This window comes from Melanerpes formicivorus, unplaced genomic scaffold (assembly GCF_026170545.1).
Source record: "Melanerpes formicivorus ecotype bairdi unplaced genomic scaffold, bMelFor1.0.p_v2 SCAF_95, whole genome shotgun sequence".
Classification (NCBI taxonomy): domain Eukaryota; kingdom Metazoa; phylum Chordata; class Aves; order Piciformes; family Picidae; genus Melanerpes; species Melanerpes formicivorus.
Genome location: NW_027142447.1, coordinates 1,238,338 through 1,256,385, shown reverse-complemented (window position 1 = coordinate 1,256,385; position 18,048 = coordinate 1,238,338). Strand labels below are relative to the sequence as shown.

Sequence of the window (18,048 nt, the reverse complement as noted above, 5' to 3'; positions counted from 1 at the left end):
CCTCTCTTCCTGGCTGCTCTCCAGCCACTCTGACCCCAGCCTGTAGCACTGCATGGGGTTGCTGTGGCCAATGTGCAGAACCTGGCACTTGGATGTGTTCAATCTCCTGCCCTTGGACTCTGCCCATCTGTCCAGCCTGTCGAGGTCCCTCTGCAGAGCCTCTCAACCCTCCAGCAGATCAACTCCTGCCCCCAGCTTGGTGTCATCTGCAAATGTACTGCTGATGGACTCAATGCCCTCATCCAGATCATCAATAAAGATGTTAAAGAGGATGGGGCCCAGCACTGATCCCTGGGGGACTCCACTGCTCACTGGCCGCCAGCTGGCTGTGGCACCATTCACCACCACTCTCTGGGCTCAGCCTCCAGCCAGTTCCTAACCCAGCTCAGAGAGCTGCTGTCCAAGCCATGGGCTGACAGCTTGGCCAGGAGTTTGCTATGTATGATGTAGCTTTGTGGGTTCCCTCCCTGCACCAGCAGCCACTGCTGGTTTTGCTTTGGCCAGCAAAGACCCAGCAAGTGAAGACAACAACAAACAAACCAACAAGCATTGCCCACACTCAATGGGACCTACACCTGTTTATTCAGGAGGTTTAAAAGCCTGGCACCTCCATGCTCCCCTACCCCTCACGGCGCTCTGGCTGCCAGGGTGTTGCTGCTGCCTGCTCCCGCTCCCCTCGCACCACCTTTGCCTCCGTTCCCTCTTTCATTTCCCTTTTTGGTGGGGACTTTAATTAGCCTCATTACCATTTTAGACATGAGGTCATACTTATCCTCAAGCATCCTTACTCAATTACCATTGTCACTGGTTTTAATTAGCTTCCAGCGCACGACCAAGAGCAAGCCTCCTGTCGTTAGCAGCCAGGGAGGAAGGGCAATGGCTCACTCCCTGCTAGCTCCTAACAACAGGTGGGAAGGGGGGGAAAAAAGGCATGCTCCTTGGGGCTGCTCCCCTGCCCAAGATCCCTTGCTCAGACCTTGTGCCTGGCCAGTGCTCCATCCTTCCCTGCTGCTGCTCCCCACATTGCACTCTCCTCACAAGTGCTTTCTTTGGGAAACCTCCTATCATTATCCCCATGAAGACAGACTGAAGGAGTTGGGGCTGTTCAGTCTGCAGAAGAGAAGGCTCCCAGGTGACCTCATTGTGGCCTTCCAGTATCTGAAGGGGGCCTACAAAAAGGCTGGGGAGGGACTGCTCAGGATCTCAGGTAGTGATAGGACTAGGGGGAATGGAATGAAGCTGGAGGTGGGGAGATTCAGGCTGGAAGGGAGGAGGAAGTTCTTCCCCATGAGAGTGGTGAAGCCCTGGAATGGGTTGTCCAGGGAGGTGGTTGAGGCCCCATCCCTGGAGGTGTTTAAGCCCAGGCTGGACGAGGCTGTGGCCAGCCTGATCTAGTGTGGGGTGTCCCTGCCCATGGCAGGGGGGTTGGAACTAGATGCTCCTTGTGGTCCCTTCCAACCCTGACTGATACTATGATACTATGATTACATGGCCAATGAAAAAGTAGACTCAAACTGACACATGGTCATGACACTTGCTGCTCTTCACAGGAGATGATCAGGATTTGAATGCCAGCAAAGCTATGGGCTTGATTCTCAGCTCTGGCAACTGTTGCTTGCAAATCGTAGCACAAAACAGTATCACAGTATAACTAAGGTTGGAAGAGACCTCGAGGATCATCGAGTCCAACCTATAAACACAGACCCCATGACTAAACCATGGCACCAAGTGCCACATCCAATCCCCTCTTGAACACCTCCAGGGATGGTGACTCCACCACCTCCCTGGGCAGCACATTCCAATGATGAACAACTCACTCGGTGAAGAACTTTCTCCTCACCTCGAGTCTAAACCTCCCCTGGTGCAGCTTGAGACTGTGTCCTCTTGTTCTGGTGCTGGTTGCCTGGGAGAAGAGACCAACCCCCTCCTGGCTACAACCTCCCTTCAGGTAGTTGTAGAAGGCAATTAGGTCACCCCTGAGCCTCCTCTTCTCCAGGCTAAACCCATCAGGGTCAGTGGGGCCAAAATTAGCAGAGCCACATATGAACCAACAACCACAACCCTCCTGCTTGGCAGAAGCCCCAGCATACTGTGGGGCTGGATGCTGTCCTGCCTGTGCCAGGGCTGTCCTCAGCACGAGATCAGCTTGCCACATCCTACAGCTGCAGCATCCCACATCAGCCAGCCTGATGTTTTGTGTGTGACTGAAGTTATTCTCTCGAGTGCTGAGGCAAGCCAGCCCCATCAAGCCTCCCTCTCTCTCTGGCTTGTAGCAAAACCAAGGTGGTGTTTCCTCCACAGCAGGACAATGGGGCTGGGATCTTGTCAGTGGTGTGTAGTGACAGGCCAAGGGCACGGCAGGGGGGTTGGAACTAGATGATCCCTGTGGTCCCTTCCAACCCTGACTGACACTGTGATACTACTATGAAATGGGTACACACTAAATACAGAAGGTTTCACTTGAACTTAGGGGAAAATTTCTGTACTTTGAGGGTGCCAGCACACTGGAACAGGCTGCCCAGAGAGGTTATAGAGCCTCCTTCTCTGGGGACTCCCAAAACCCAGCTGGACACAGTATCACAGTATCACAGTATCACTAAGGTTGGAAGAGACCTCGAGGATCATCGAGTCCAACATTCTTGTGCAACCTGATCTAGGTGAACCTGCTTTAGCAGAGGGGTTGGACTAGATATCTTCAGAGGGCCCTTCCAAGCCCTATTAATCTGTGATTCTGTGACCACCCTCTGGAGGTTTCCATGCCACTCATCACTCAGGCTCAGCAGGCAGATGCAGAGATACCCAACTGCTGCAGCAAACACCAGCTATTACAACAATGGTACAAGGGCAGTGGAGAGGTGAACAGCTCAGGGGTAACACTGGTAAATGTGACAGAGCATGGAGGGGCTGTGTGCAGTGCCTTAGGGATGGAGATAGGAGAGCAGCACTGAATGTTTGGTGCTGAGGAGACCTGCAGGCAAGCACTGCATAGCCTTCCAAAGAGCTCAGCTCCTTCCCATGCCCCTAGGTGTGTTTAAAGAGACCCTGCCTGTAACCTCCTGCCATGTCAAGAAGGGGAGTCCACCTGCCAGGTGGGCCATTACCAAGGGTGGAGTAAAGCCAATAGGCATGGCCCTCCCATGGCTCACAAATGGAGATGCACCCTCAGCAAGTTTGCTGATGACACCAAGCTGTGTGGTGCAGCAGACAGCTGGAGGGAAGGGAGGCCATCCAGAGGGACCTGGACAGGCTGGAGAGGTGGGCACAAGCCAACCTCATGAGCTTCAACAAGAGCAAGTGCAGGGTCCTGCACCTGGGTTGAGGCAATCCCAGGCACAAATCCAGGCTGGGCAGGGACTGGCTAGAAAGCAGCCCTGAGGAGAGAGACTTGGGGGTGCTGGTGGAGGAGAAGCTCAACAGGAGCTCTCAGTCTGCACTTGCAGCCCAGAAAGCCAATCAGATCCTGGGCTGCATCAGGAGAAGTGTGGCCAGCAGGGCAAGGGAGGTGATTCTCCCCCTCTGCTCAGCTCTGCTGAGACCCCACCTGGAGTACTGCCTCCAGTTCTGGAGCCCCTATTCCAAGAGGGATGTGGAGGTGCTGGAAGGTGTCCAGAGAAGGGCCACAAGGATGAGCAGAGGGCTGGAGCACCTCTCCTGTGAGGACAGACTGAAGGAGTTGGGGCTGTTCAGTCTGGAGAAGAGAAGGCTCCCAGGTGACCTCATTGTGGCCTTCCAGTATCTGAAGGGGGCTACAGGAAGGCTGGGGAGGGACTGCTCAGGATCTCAGGTAGTGATAGGACTAGGGGGAATGGAATGAAGCTGGAGGTGAGGAGATTCAGGCTGTACATGAGGAGGAAGTTCTTCCCCATGAGAGTGGTGAAGCCCTGGAATGGGTTATCCAGGGAGGTGGTTGAGGCCCCATCCCTGGAGGTGTTTAAGCCCAGGCTGGCTGAGGCTGTGGCCAGCCCGACCTAGTGTGGGGTGTCCCTGCCCATGGCAGGGGGGTTGGAACTAGCTGATCCTTGTGGTCCCTTCCAACCCTGACTGATACTATGATACTATGCTTCTGCAAGGAATAGGAGTTCAGACCCCATCCCCCCAGGAAGCCACCCCATAGCAGAGGACCTTAGTGTCTCCCCATCTTCCATCTTGCCATTCCACAACAGGCTCCCACACAACATTAATGACAAGCCCAGGCCAATTAGTGCTCATTGGTATGCAACAAAGCCAGCACTAGCATGGTTGTTGCTGAAAGGCAGGAGGCATTTCCAGCCCAGCTCCTGCCTCTGGTGAGAGCTGGCAGGAATGCTGCTGCATGGCCTGCAGAGCATTCAAGGGGGACCAGTGCTGCGGGGTGAGGATCACTGCCCTTCATGGTGAGGGTGGGCAATGGTTGGGTGGACAAACAGCAACAAGAGTAAGAAAACACAGCCTTAAAATGAGAAATCAAGGGCTGAGACCTGTGGGAGTTTTGGGGGGGTTGGGGTTTGTTTTTTGTTTGTGGGGTGGGGGTTTTGTTGTTGTTTCTGTTTGGTTGGCTGCTGTTGTCATTGTTGAAGAGCAAAATGCCCAACAGATCTGATGGATCACTTACAAAGCAGAATAATAGAAGGCTCTGGGTGGGAAGACACTTCCAAAAATCATCTAGACTAACACCTCTGCCATGGATAGGGACATCTTTTACTAGACCACATTGCTCAAAGAGCCATCCAGTGTGGCCTTGAATGCTTCTAGTGATGGGGCACCTACCACCTCTCTAAACCACAAGTTCCAGTGCTTCACCTCTCTCATTGTAAAAGTGTCTTCCTTCTATCTACTCTAAATCTCCCTCTTCTACTTTAAAACTGTCACCCCTTGTCCTGTTGCAGCAGGCTCTGATAAAAAGATTGTCCCCATCATGCTTACAGGCCTTTGAAGTACTGAAAGGTCTCCCCAGAGCCTTCTTTTCCAGGCTGAGCAATCCCAACCCTCTCAGCCCATCCTCACAGCAGAGGGGTTCCAGCCCTCGAATCATTTCTCTGGCCTTCTCTGGACCCACTCCAACATGTCCATGTCCTTTTTTTTGTGCCAGGACTCTAGAGCTGGACACAGTACTCCAAGTGGGATCTCAGCAGAGCGGAGTAGAGCAGCAGAATCGCCTCCTTCAACCTGCTGCCCACACTGCTGGGGATGCAGCCCAGGAAGTGGTTGGCTTCTGGGCCACTTCTGCATAGGGCTGCTCTGAGTCACTACACCACCCAAGAGGAGTTACTCTTCACTTTCTGCATCTGTCACTCCAGAAACATTAGGCTCCTATTTGGCTAATTTCAGAAGGAAATCCATCTCCTAGAAAGAGGAAGGGAAATGCTGAGGGCATCAACATTCAAGGGGAGATTGGACGTGGCACTTGGTGCCATGGTCTAGTCATGGGGTCTGTGTTGATAGGTTGGACTCGATGATCCTCGAGGTCCTTTCCAACCTAAGTGATACTGTGATACTGTAACACCTCCACGTGTTCCTGCCAGCCTGAACATCCCAGAGGGAAAAGGGAAGGCAGAGAGCGCTGCTGACTCTCAGTGGTGTTTACTGTGGTTTGATTTGCAAACAACAGAGAGAGAGAACACCACAAGAGCAGTTTCCAACAGCCCACACATCCCATGGAAGTAGTCACAGCTTCAGGTGAAGTAAACCCCTTGCTCAGCCCACTGGCTCTGCCTGTCTTGCTCTCCTCCCCCTCCAGGCCTGGGGCACTGTGGTATCACATCTGCTGGCTGGCTGGGTGACAGTGGCCACGGCTGAGCACCAGCGTGCATGTGGACATGCTCCAGCAAGCCTGAAGCTGATAGGACACAAATGAGTGGAACACATGTGAAACATGAACATTATCATCTTCTAACTTGAAAAGGAAGCACAGACCCTTAAAAACAACACTCAGATAAAAGCAATTTGCAGCCACCTCAATGGCTGATCCCCAAGGCTTGGAAAGCCTGTTGCCTTAGACCCTTCAAGACCCAAGACCACTTATCTACCAATGCTAATGCATAACTATCCCTCAAAAAACATCTGATGACATCTAAATGAACATCTCAACTCTCTCAAAGGTTCTTCTTCCCTTCAAAATCTCTCTTTTGAGAGGAAAAGAAAAAACAGGGGGGGGAAAAAAGATAAAAAGGAAGATGAAAAATTGATGTAGCACTTATGGGCTGAGAGCAGGCAGAAAGAACATTTCACCCCAGCTGGGTCCTTTTGATTTGAGGCTGAAAGAGACACTTCCCAAAAGAACCAGGCAATGTCACAGCTCCATGAATCAAAAACTGGAAGCCTGAAGATGTCAAACAGCAGGCAGCAGAAACAGCTACAGTCCAAAACGTGCTGGTGTTACGTTTCTTAAATGAGCCCTGCAATCCTGTCTGGGCACATCAGCCCCCGCAAGGGAAGAGTGGACCACAGTTGGAGATGCACACCTGTTGGGAAGAACATCTGGAAGTGTTTCAGGAGAGACTGGATGGGGCACTTGGTGCCATGGTTTAGTTGATTAGATGGTGTTGGGTGATAGGTTGGACGCGATGATCTCAAAGGTCTTTTCCAACCTGATTAATTCTCTATTCTATCCTATTCCACCCTATCCTATTTTATCCTATTCCACCCTATCCTATTTTATCCTATTCCATTCTATTCCATCCTATTTTATCCTATTCCATTCTATTCCATCCTATTTTATCCTATTCTATTCCATTCCCTCCTATCCTATTCTATTCCATTCCCTCCTATCCTATCCCATTCTATCCTATCCCATTCTAATCTATTCCATCCTATCCTATCCCATTCTAATCTATGCCATCCTATCCTATTCCATTCCATTCCACCCTATCCTATTTTATCCTATTCCATTCTATTCCATCCTATTTTATCCTATTCTGTTCCATTCCCTCCTATCCTATTCTATTCCATTCCCTCCTATCCTATCCCATTCTAATCTATTCCATCCTATCCTATCCTATTCTATTCCATCCTATCCTATCCTGGGAAGATGGCTGTATGATCAGCTGCAGCCTGTGGTTTTGCTTCATGCCAGAGAGACAGAGAAGAACAACCAGTGGGGCAAGGAGCAGTGTGCCGAGAGCAGAGGCACTCCTGCAGCCTTGGCAGAGGAGCAGAAGGACCTTGGCTCAGCCATGGTTGGGCTGTGCTGCTATTTACCACTGCTGATGGGAAATGGAGGTCTGTTGGTGGGAACCAGCCTGAGCTAGAGAGGATACAGGGACACCCAGTTAAAATGGCTAGTCACCTGGATAACTGTTCCAGCAAGATGAACGACATCAGATGGGGGTTTTGCAATTCAGAAAGCGCTGGAACTTCTGAGAGAGGCTTCTGCTTTTCCCTTCCACTCTTCTTGTCCAACAAGATCCCTTCCTGTTTGGCCTGAGAAACCTGCAGTACTGCTAAGCCCAAGGTGATCAAAAAAAGAGAATGAAAAAGAAATCACCAGCTCCACTTACTGCAACACCCCCTCCCAGAGAACGAGTTACAAATGGGGAGCTGAAGCTCCCCTGCACCTCTGAAGCCTGTTTTTAATTTGTATTTAAAGCTGCAGCATCTCAGCTCTTGCACTTGCCCCTGAAGGAAAAAAAATGAAAGGAAAGAAACCCAAGAAACTCTGTTCATTGTGGAACACTTAACCCCAGGATACAAAGCCTCAGCCCCCAGGAATGACAGGGAGCTGCAAAGCCTGCTTCTCGGGGACCACCTCCAGAGGCATCTCAAGGTCTCCCAGATGTCATCATTGCTAGCAGACAGACAGCTAGCTCATAGGATCAATAAGGTTGGAAAAGACCTCAGAGATCATCAGGTCCAACCTGTCACCCAACGCCTCAGGACTACTAAACCATGGCACCAAGTGCCACATCCAGTCCCCTCTTGAACACCTCCAGTGATGGTGACTCCACCACCTCCCTGGGCAGCACATTCCAATGGCCAATCTCTCTTTCTATGAAGAACTTCTTCCTAACATCCAGCCTAAAACTTCCCTGGCACAGCTTGAAACTGTGTCCTCATGTTCATGGCACAGCCACATCAAAGGTCATGTCACAGGGCCCAAACTGGGTCATCTTCCCACCCAGGAGTGTCCCTGGCTGTGCTCTCGATCTGTGACCTACACCTAGGATATGGGAGTTAACCACCAGGACTTTGCTACACGCAAAGGCAGGAGGTGCCTTCTGTCTCCCAAAACACAGGGAGCTCACCAGCTAACTCTGAAAACTGAAATTCCATGCTGATTGAAGCTAGTTGTTCCAATTTGGAGGCCTCCTAGCTGTTTATGATAGCATCTCCCATGACCATGATGGCAATCGCTTCTGAACGCTGACCTTACCAATCACCCCAGTGCTACATGGCTGTCCCCTGTGGGTCATAGAATCACAGAATCAATAAGGATGGAAAGACCTCAGAGATCATCAAGTCCAACCTATCACCCAACACCTCATGACTACTAAACCATGGCACCAAGTGCCACATCCAATCCCCTCTTGAACACCTCCAGTGATGGTGACTCCACCACCTCCCTGGGCAGCACATTCCAATGGCAAATCTCTCTTTCTATGAAGAACTTCTTCCTCACCTCCAGCCTAAACCTCCCCTGGCACAGCTTGAGACTGTGTCCTCTTGTTCTGGTGCTGGTTGCCTGGGAGAAGAGACCAACCCCCACCTGGCCACAACCTCCCTTCAGGTAGTTGTAGAGAGCAATAAGGTCTCCCCTGAGCCTCCTCTTCTCCAGGCTAAGCAACCCCAGCTCCCTCAGCCTCTCCTCATAGGGCTTGTGCTCCAAACCCCTCCCCAGCTTTGTTGCCCTTCTCTGGACACCTTCCAGCAACTCAACATCTTTCCTAAACTGAGGGGCCCAGAACTGGACACAGGACTCAAGGTGTGGCCTAACCAGTGCAGTGTACAGGGGCAGAATGACCTCCCTGCTCCTGCTGGCCACACTGTTCCTGATGCAGGCCAGGATGCCATTGGCCTTCTTGGCTTAGGGTCCCTCATCTCAGGAGGATGGCACCTGGTGTGGTTTAGGTCTGTGTCTAGTCATTTAACCTTCTACAATGCAGGTTAAATACCCACCCAGCTCCTTTCATTTCTGTGGTTTATATTGGGAATTTAAAGGAACTTCCATGCCAGAAAAAGAAGAGTTATGAAGGTTTTCAACCACAGCTTGGTTCTGCAAGGAGCCAACTAACCAATCCAATCCCCTCTTGAACACCTCCAGGGATGGTGACTCCACCACCTCTCTGGGCAGCACATTCCAGTGGCAAATAACTCTTTCTGTGAAGAGCTTTCTCCTCGCCTTGAGACTGTGTCCTCTTGTTCTGGTGCTGCTTGCCTGGGAGAAGAGACCAACCCCCACCTGGCTACAACCTCCCTTCAGGTAGTTGTAGACAGCAATGAGGTCTCTCCTGAGCCTCCTCTTCTCCAGGCTAAACAATCTCCATCCAGGGAGCTGATGAGAGTTTTAATACTCTTTTTGCTTTACAGTGATCAGTGTGGAAGAAATACAGACAGACTAGGCTGCAGGTGCTCAAAGGAATGAAAACAAGGAGCAAATACAGAGAACCTGGAGGAGCTTGTTGCAGAAAAGACTGACATGACCAGACCTGATAGGGAAGTGAGACAAATGCCTGGAGCTCCCACTGAGCAATTCTGTGCCAAGCAAAGGCTCAAGCCCTCCTATGTGCCTGGCTGTAGCAGCATATGGATGAAAGGAGTGTACACCTCAGGGCTTCTGCCTCCTTTAAGCAGCTGGGAGTCCATGTGTTGGGAGCCCCACACAGTTCCCAGACACAGTGCCAGAACACCCCCCAAAAGCTCCTTCCTGCCAGATCTTATTGACACCACTGGTACTTTGCTTCCAGGTGGAAGCCCACTTGTCTGAGGTGAACGAGAGAGGTGGTGGGAACCCTGCTGCAAGGCAGCACCTTTACCATTGAGGGTGGAAACAGACAGGGAACAAACCTCAAGCACAGCTCTGAGAAGATGCAGTGTTGCTCCTCTCACCTCTCTCCATGCTCAAGCTTCTGCACCACAGCCTGTAACACCCTAGCAGCCATGCTGCATGAAGAGTGAGGCCAAGCAGAGGTTTTTCACCACTCTGGGTCAAAGCCTTGGGGTTTTGCTATTCCATAGTGACTTCATCAATCATTTCATTTGTTAGTGTGAGACCACACCTGTAGGCACTGTTCTGCCTCCTCAGAGCAATCTCCCCATTTGTCTCCAAGCCCTGAGGCAGGAGGCTCCCCCTCCCAAACATCAGGTACATGGCAGATGACCTGAAAGTGAGGTGGCAAGGGCTGCCCCTCCTAAACACATGGCCATTTCCATGCTAATCTGTGCCATCACCATGAAAAGACAGGGCTGGTTTCAGGGTTAAAATGCAAGGCCACCATGTCCTGTGCCCATAGAAACATGGCTCCTGCCCACCGTGCTGCCTGGTGTGCCCAAGGAGAAGAAATATTGGAGCTGTGCAAAAAAGCCTCAGGCAACTGCTTCACAATTTGCCATCCTTGCATCCCAAGTAATTGCTGCAGGGCAAGCAGCAAGCCCTCATCTGCAGGGCTGGTCAGTCTCCAATCTCTGCCAAGGATCACCCCCACACAGTATCAGTCAGGGTTGGAAGGGACCACAAGGATCATCTAGTTCCAACCCCCCTGCCATGGGCAGGGACACCTCACACTAGATCAGCCTGGCCACAGCCTCATCCAGCCTGGTCTTAAACACCTGCACATCTGTCCCCTTCATCATCCTGCCCCAGGGAGGCTGGCACGCTGTCACAAGGCAAGGATGGTGCAGGACATGCCCTTGCAGCTGTGTGACACTCACTCTTGCACACCAGGTCACTGGTTCAAGGCATGCTTACAGTACTCTGCTGCAGCATCAAGAGTTCTCAGTGCTCAGAGCCTGGGGTCCCTGCCCATCCACCTTGCCTCCATTGCCTCTGTAGTCCTCCTGCTTCCATCTGTCTGCAGCCATTATGTCCTTCAAAAAGCTGCCTTTCCCAAGGCCATTCCCACCAAACACTGCTACTTTATGCTTAGTGGTTGCTGTGAGGCACTGCTCAGCCCCAAGCAGTGCTGCTGGCAGTTCCAGCATCACTTGCACCCCCCAGCTCCTTCAGGGTGTTTGCATCAGTCTGAGAAACAGCAACAAGCTCAATAGCTCTACAGGGAGGTGTAGCCTGTAATTCCCCTCCCCTCTTAACTGTACCATCTTTAGAGTGAGTGCCACCATGAATAAGAGGCAAAAAAAAGCCTGATGATTTAGTATCTTGATTTACATGAGGGATCTACTTTGTGGCTGAGGTGTGTATGACTTCAGAAGCAGAGGCTCGGCCCCATTGAAGCTATTGGCTGCTGGGCTATCAAAAGCAGAGGAGGAAGAGGCCACAGAGGGCATATTTTCATAAAGTTAGATTTCAGATTGAGCCTATGCCCTCAAGAGCTCTCTCTCAACGCTGGCAGAAAGCTCCTTCACGCCACCAGAGACCGGCTCCTCACAGCCCGTGCAGCACCAGCCCACTGCTGTTCCCAAGAGGGCCAGGATGGCTGGGTTGCAGAGACAGACAGTTGCTATCCTGGGGACATCTGCTAACTCTGACATAGTCACCCTCCTTCCTCCTTCTCTTTTTACTTTTAAATTTGGCAGGGCTTTGGAAATCAAGTGATATGTCCCCAAAGGAGGGGACAGAAGAGAGCACCAGGGCTCTTTTGCCTTGCTGGTTGCTCAGCAGGGAATACTCCCCCTAGGAGACAGATTTGACTCAAAGCTCTGGCAGCTGGAGATGTCCATGGTTCATCTACCTCACCTCTTGGGTACCACAGGCTGCCAAACTGCACCAGTGGTCGCCCTGCTCAGGCTTCTCATCCCTTTGCTGGGCAAAGCAAGCACCCCATCAAGAAAGAGGGCCACACAAAGGTTTCCACAAGGCAACTCTGCAGAGAGTGGTGAGGCTTTCTCGAGAATGGAGAGGTGCAGCTCCAGACTCAGAGGTGTGACAGAGTCTGCAACAGGAGAGGTGCAGCTCCAGAATCAGAGGTGTGACAGGGTCTGCAACAGGAGAGGTGCAGCTCCAGACTCAGAGGTGTGACAGGGTCTGCAACAGGAGAGGTGTGTGCAATGCCCCGGCTCCAGGCAGGTGAGGCAATGTGGCAGATGCAGCACAGACACATAAGAAACACCAGCTGCAACTCAACACTGACAGCTCCCCATTACCAGGGATCAAATTTCCCTGGCTGCCTCCCTGCTCCTCTCAGGCTGCCGAGCACCTGTAAGGCAGTGGAAAATCCAGGTCTGGCTGAGGGCTCCACGAGTTGCCCTCCCTGAGACATGCCTGGGTGCTGTGTGATGCTCAGCACCAGCAGCCAACAGGAAGCCGACACTGGGTCATGGAATGCTTCTTGGGGGGCTACCCTAGGAGGTAGGGGCAGGACCGTGGATCCAGCCCTGAAGGAGTACACAGGTCCCTCTCTGTCGGTCTCTTTTAAATAGACAGGTCGCCACCATGGGGTTAGTTGCTATCTTTCTTCACCCCAAATTAAACTCTGCAAGGCACACAGCTTGCCCAAGTCACTACGGTTTCGTTAGACCAAATTAACCGGTGCTGCAAATCCACATCTTTGCAGGACAGCCCTTAAAGGGCAGGATCCCACTCCCACAGCCTCCTTGGAGTGTTTGGGATGGTGTTTCTCTAGCGAGCTACAAAACACCAGTACAAGCCCACAACCATTTCGAGCTCAGGGCAGGATTCCGGGCACCACCAAGCCAACAATCGGCAAAGGAGGGGCGCCCCATCCCCAAAACGTGCCCTCAAACCTGGCCTGCCCACTACCACCAGCCCCTTGCCGCAGCGTGGAAGCTCTCGGGCTGCTGCTGCGCCTTCCTTTCCGTAACCACCGGCCCAGTCCAGGCTCGCAGCTGGGAAGGTGTCCCGCAGGGCTGCACGACACCCCCGCGGGGACTGGGGACACGGGGTGGGGAAGAAAGCACTCCAAAGGCAAAACAGCACCTCGGCAGGCAAACGGCGCCTCTCGTCTCAGCCTCCGTCAGGGCACCGCCGGGACCGGCTAGAACGACGCACCCCCAGCCACCACTGCCAGCTCTACCTCACCCCCAAACCCAACTCCTACAGCCCCGAGACCCAAACCTACCTGTGGGGACGGCACCCAAGTCTGGGCTGCAGACCTGCGGGGCTCCCTTACGAAGCTGGGCCAAAAGCAGCCCTGGCCACCGCCGCCGGGGGACGCGGAGCTCCGCGCCGACTACCCCGCCGTGCCGTACCGCGCCGTGCCGTACCGGGCCGTCCCACAACGCCCTGACTCGGCTCGGCTCGGCCCGGGGGAGGCGGGCGGCGGGGCGGGGCCGCGGCAGCCGAGCTCCTCCCTCCCGAGCGGCGGCTCCGGTCCTGTTTTTGTCTGTCCCGGGACACAACTTCTCAGGCAGCAGGAGAGAAACCCAGAGGATGAGCTTGTTCTGGTGGGGCTGCTTCGTACAACAGCGGTGTCTCCACCATCACCTCGCCCCCAAAACACACCCCATACCAGAGCCGGGACCCCCAGCAGCACAGCCCCCACCCCTCCGGCCCGTCCGACCCGTCCCCATGTCCCGTTAAGTCCCGCGATCCCTGGCGGTGCCCCCTGGCGCTGCCCATCTGCTGTGCCCGCCCCGGGCTGCTGGAGGCAGGGACGCGGCCCAGCCGGTAATGAGCCGTCTGGGCTGGGCGCTGCCTGCAGCTGAGGCAGCACAAAAACCCCACGTGTGTGGTAGCAAAACCGGACGGAGAAGGTGAGTAAACGCGAGGGTGGCTCTGCCACCTGCTTCTGCAGCCCCATGGCCAGCGGTAGCCGAGGTGACTAGTGCAATAGGTATGTTCTGTGTGAGCAACGCTCAGTGTCGTGTGGACAGACCCACCACCTCACTCAGCATCCCCGAGCTGCCTGTTTCCTTCTGCCTCCCACGGCCCCGATGCCCTCAACAGGACTCTCACTACAAGGAAGACATTGAGATGCTGGAGCATGTCCAGAGAATGGCAGTGATGCTGGTGAGGGGCTCTGGAGAACAGGCCCTGTGAAGCACCTGGGGTTTTTACTCTGAAGAAAAAGAGGCTGAGAACAAACCTCACTGCTCACTACAACTGCTTGAAAGGAGACTGGAATGAGGTGGGGGTTGGTCTCTTCTTGCTAACACCAAGTGATAGAATGAGAGGAAATAGCCTCAAATTGCCCCAGGAGAGGTTTATACTGGGTATCAGGGGAAATTTCTTTACTGAAAGAGTGGCCAGGCATTGGAACAGGCTGCACAAGGAGGTGGTGGAGTCACCATCCCTGGGGGTGTTTAAAAACCATGGAGATGTGGGACCCCAGAACATGGTTCAATGGCCACGGTGGTATTAGGCCAACAGTGGGACTCAATGGTCTTAGATGTCTTTTCCAACCAAAATATGCTTCTGTCTGCAGCTCACAGTGGCTCTGATCAAGGTTCTCCTTATCTTGGTGTCTTTCAAAATAGTATCATAGAATCAGTCAGGGTTGGAAGGGACCACAAGGATCAGCTAGTTCCAACCCCCCTGCCATGGGCAGGGACACCCCACACTAGATCAGCCTGGCCACAGCCTCAGCCAGCCTGGGCTTAAACACCTCCAGGGATGGGGCCTCAACCACCTCCCTGGACAACCCATTCCAGGGCTTCACCACTCTCATGGGGAAGAACTTCCTCCTCACCTCCAGCTTCATTCCATTCCCCCTAGTCCTATCACTCCCTGACATCCTGAGCAGTCCCTCCCCAGCCTTCTTGTAGCCCCCTTCAGATACTGGAAGGCCACAATTAGGTCACCTCAGAGCCTTCTCTTCTCCAGACTGAACAGCCCCAACTCCTTCAGTCTGTCCTCACAGGAGAGGTGCTCCAGCCCTCTGCTCATCCTTGTGGCCCTTCTCTGGACACCTTCCATCACCTCCAGATCCCTCAACTCTTATCAATCTGGTGTCCACCTCTGTAAAGCCAGGACCATAAACCAAAAATGTCTCACACAGGAGAGGGAGGGAAGAGGAGTGGGAGTTTGGCTGTTCAGAATCACACAATGCTAGGGGTTGGAAGGGCCCTCTGAAGAGGTCCTTCTGTCTAGTCCAACCCCACTGCTACAGCAGGATCACCTGGAGTAAACCACACAGGAACACTTCCAGGCATGTTTGGAATGCCTCCAGGGAGACTTCACAACCTCTCTGGGAAGCCTGTTTTGGTGTTCTGCTACCCTTAAAGTGAAGAGGTTTTTTCCTTCTGTTTATGTGGAACCTCCTGTGTTCCAGTTTGTGTCCATTGCCACTTGTTCTGCTCAGGAACGCCGCTGAGGAGAGGCTGGCTCCATTCCCATGACACTCACCCTTCAAAGATTGATAAGCATTAATGCAATGCCCCTCAGTCTCCTCTTCTCCAGACTAAGCAACCCCAGCTCTCTCAGCTTTTGCTCATGAAGGAGAAGTTCCAGGCTCCTCATCATGGCATCTCTCTGCTGGACTCAGTATCACAGTCTCACAGTGTAACTTAGGTTGGAAAGGACCTCGAGGATCATCGAGTCCAACCTATCAACACAGACCCCATGACTAGACCACGGCACCAAGTGCCATGTCCAATCCCCTCTTGAACGCCTCCAGGGATGGTGACTCAACTCTCTGCACTAAGTCCTTGTCCTTCCTGAACTGGAGAGCCCAGAACTGGACACAGTATTCCAGACAAGGCCTCACCAGGGCAGAGGAGGAGGAGAGCCTCCCTCCACCTGCTGGCCAAATTCCTCCCTCAAGCTAACAGAAAGTGCTTGTGCTGCCCCACTGACAAGAGCATATCACTAAGCTCCTTGTAAACAGTGACAAGGAGAAGTTGCTGCTTTGTGTGTGCCTTGGTTTTGCCCCTGGGTTTGTCTCAAAACAAATCAAAGCTCTGGCTGTGTCAGCATTTCCACGGCAAGCACCACAGATGTGAGCACCTGCATCACCTCTTAAACCTCACCCAGCAGAAGCAAGACTGCAGCCTTATCCTGAGGAGCTCTACAGCCCTCTGGGGGGCTGGGACATTCCTCTGGTTGTCACTTGGAATTGTCAAACAATGTGCAGCTGCAGATGGAATGGAATGGAATGGAATGGAATGGAATGGAATGGAATGGAATGGAATGGAGCAGAACAGAGCAGAGTGGAGTAGACTAGAATAGAACAGAATAGAATTAACCAGGTTGGAAAAGACCTTCAAGATCATCAAGTCCAACCTATCACCCAACACCATCTAATCAACTAAACCATGGCACCAAGCACCCCATCCAGTCTCTTCCTAAACACCTCCAGTGATGGTGACTCCACCACCTCCCTGGGCAGCACATCCCAGTGGCCAATCTCTCTTTCTATGAAGAATTTCTTCCTAACCTCCAGCCTAAACCTCCCCTTGGCACAGCTTGAGACTGTGTCCTCTTGTTCTAGCATGTTTGGGACACCAGGAAAGGGCCTGGGTGTTTTGTCTGGAGGCAGAAAAGGGAGTGCTGCACTTTGGAGGTACAGCCCAGGCCGTTGACCCCAAGGTGCATGCAGTGATATTTATGTGAAGTTTACTGCTGAACAAAGTGGGCTTGGAGCTGATCTTTGTGGAATGAGACACACTGTTTGCCAGCTGCTAGCAGTGAAACCTCTCTTCTGAGAGGCTGTAAAGCACCACATTATCACATTATAACTAAGGTTGGAAGAGACCTCGAGGATCATTGAGTCCAACCTATCAACACAGACCCCATGAGTAGACCATGGCACCAAGTGCCACATCCAATCCCCTCTTGAACACCTCCAGGGATGGTGACTCCACCACCTCCCTGGGCAACACATTCCAATGACAAACGACTTGCTCAGTGAAGAACTTTCTCCTCACCTCGAGTCTAAACCTCCTCTGGTGCAGCTTGAGACTGTGTCCCCTTGTTCTGGTGCTGGTTGCCAGAACAGGCTTCCCAGGGAAGAGGTGGAGACACCATCCCTGGAGGTATTTAAAAGACATGCAGATGTGGTGCTGAGGGACATGGTTTAGTGGTGACCTTGCAGTTCTGGGTTAATGGTTGGGCTTGATGATCTTAAAGGTCTCTTCCAACCAAAACAGTTCTAGGATTCTGTGGTGCTGAGGTCTGACAACTATCAGGGCTCCAACCCATTTAACACACATGCACTGTCTGCCCTCAGGGGGTCACATTCAATCAGTTTGTTGTACAGAGCAACATTGTACAGGCAACCAGCACCAGAACAAGGGGACACAGTCTCAAGCTGTGCCAGGGGAGGTTTAGACTCAAGGTGAGGAGAAAGTTCTTCACTGAGAGAGTTGATAGATAATGGAATGTGCTGCCCAGGGAGGTGGTGGAGTCACCATCTCTGGAGGTGTTCAAGAGGGGATTGGACGTGGCACTTGGTGCCATGGTCTAGTCATGAGGTCTGTGTTTATAGGTTTTACTCGATGATCCTCGAGGTCTCTTCCAACCTTAGTTACACTGTGATACTGTGATTGAAACTACAGCTTTTGGCCAGCTGCTAAACTCTTCCTAAGTGACTCACTTCTCAGTCAGATTTCACTGAATTTACCTCCATTTGCTCCAAGATTAACTGCAGGTTGTGTTCTCCTCAGTTTGAGGACAATCAGTCTCTTTGAGAATCCAAATTCATATCTGACTGCCTATGATTGTCCTGGCTTTGCTCACATTGATTATAATCTCTTTGGGTCCTGGTTTACTGGGCATGGTGGTATTGGGTTGACAGATGGGTTTGATGATCAGAGACATCTGTTCCAATCTTGATGACTCTGTCATTCTAGAATCATAGAATCATAGAATCAAGAAGGTTGGAAAAGACCTCAGAGATCATCAAGTCCAACCTGTCACCCAACACCTCATGACTGACTAAACCATGGCTTCAAGTGCCATGTCCAATCCCCTCTTGAACACCTCCAGTGATGGTGACTCCACCACCTCCCCAGGCAGCACATTCCAATGGCCAACAACTCTCTTTGTGAAGAATTTTCTCCTCA

General features: G+C 52.4%; 1 protein-coding gene across 5 annotated transcripts in view; it reads right to left on the bottom strand.

The window, feature by feature from the left end:
• Positions 1–18,048, bottom strand: part of GPR156 (G protein-coupled receptor 156) — a 54,660-nt gene that overhangs the window by 19,916 nt on the left and 16,696 nt on the right. Inside the window, exons 1-2 of one of the 5 annotated variants that reach the window (XM_068165931.1) lie at positions 13,167–13,333; positions 7,265–7,418 (exon numbers count right to left, since the gene is read on the bottom strand). The exons of 2 other annotated variants lie outside the window; for them this stretch is intronic. The gene's annotated coding sequence lies outside the window, so the exon portion shown is untranslated. Of the gene's footprint in view, positions 1–7,264; positions 7,665–13,166; positions 13,334–18,048 lie in introns of those variants that run through there. 2 more of the 5 variants (XM_068165932.1, XM_068165935.1) reach the window with 2 other exon arrangements.